Source organism: Protobothrops mucrosquamatus, unplaced genomic scaffold (assembly GCF_001527695.2).
Source record: "Protobothrops mucrosquamatus isolate PMUCROS unplaced genomic scaffold, P.Mucros_1.0 scaffold6073, whole genome shotgun sequence".
Classification (NCBI taxonomy): Eukaryota; Metazoa; Chordata; class Lepidosauria; order Squamata; family Viperidae; genus Protobothrops; species Protobothrops mucrosquamatus.
Window position 1 is genome coordinate 21,154 of NW_015391912.1, and position 1,552 is coordinate 22,705.

Below are 1,552 nucleotides of genomic sequence, written 5' to 3' on the forward strand. Positions count from 1 at the left end.
TAAAATGAGGCAAACTCACTTAACAACTATCTCACCTAGCAACAGACATTTTGGGCTCAATTGTGATTGTAAGTCAAGGGCTACCTATATTAAGACTATATTACTGTTAATTGAAATGTTAAACACAGAGAACAAAGATTGCTCACTCAAAATGTGAAAAACAGGCTAGCATTATCATATCATCTCCCAGGATTATACTGTATTTTCGGAAATGAATTTCCTCCCAGAAAAAAAAAATACTAGAATTAAATATTTTGGAACCCAATCTATTTTTACAGTATTACTTAAGATATGGTTATTTTGAATAAACTGTTTTACATATTAGATGTGTTCTGCCTTTTATTTAACATTATTATTTGGAAAATCTTGCTTCAAGAATTGATCACAAATTGAAATCTGCCTTAACTGACCATAAGTTGGATGTGGGGAGCTTTAGGGAGAAATAGTATAAAACTACAGATATATCTCAAAGTTTAATTACCCCTCTCACTTTTTCTACTGTTTCTTTGCATTTTTGAAGTATTAAAAAGGCTTCCAGAGTCGCCATGAACTTATTGGCACAATGGAAGATCATCCATCATCCAATGGATAGGTAGTCCTCTGTCCGGCCTGAATCCCTTCCGGAGGAGGAGGAGGAGGAAAAGATCTGACTGAAAGGGATGATGAAAAGAAATGGAGCAAAGGTTCTCCCCAAAATAGACTTTACCTTTATATTAAGGGCAATCTTGATATTAAGGGCAATCACCTAACTACTTTAGTTATTTAAGAACTGCTGACCTGAAGATTTGCCTATATTTTATATGCTTTTATATTTTCGATCTGATTCCAGGAAGGAAATAAAAAGCATTCTTTGGAGTGATGCATTTTATTAGAAATAATGCTTTCTCTCTGCTGCCTGTTACTTCCTTGCCATCTTCTCTCTTAAGTGGACTGTTTCCTTGAGTTTTTTCTTGTTATTTGTATGCTGAAAGAAACTTATTATCTTTGACTTTTTGTCTTTGTTCATTCTGAGCTTTTGGAAGGAGGTTTTAGGCAGTGATCAGTTCTTCACTGCAGGAGGGGAAATTCCCAGGCCTTTTAAGAAGGCACCTGTTTGTCTTCTCCTTAGAAAAAAAAAATGTCCCTTGACTTGCCTGCCTGGACATTTTTTGTCCAATTTTCCATCCTTTTTAGGGAAGGTGGTAGAAAAGCTTGGCAGCTTCAGAGGTACTGGATGAAACACATTATGTGGATCATTTCCAGTTAGGATTCAGATCCAGTTATGGGATAGGAACAGTATTGGTCACACTTGATGATCTCTGGTGAGAGTGGGATGGGGGTAGTGCAACCATCCTTTCTCTCCTTGACATCTCAGAAGCTGTTGATACACTCACCATGGTATCCTTTTGGGGTGGCTATTGGATTTGGACATGGGCAGCACAGGTTTGCATTAGTCTGACTTCTTTCTCCAAGGCTAGGCAGAATCAATGTTGATTGATCCAGCCCTGAGCCACTCTTTTGTGGCATGCCACAGGGCTCAGTAGTTTCTCCAGTCCTTTTTAACATCCACATG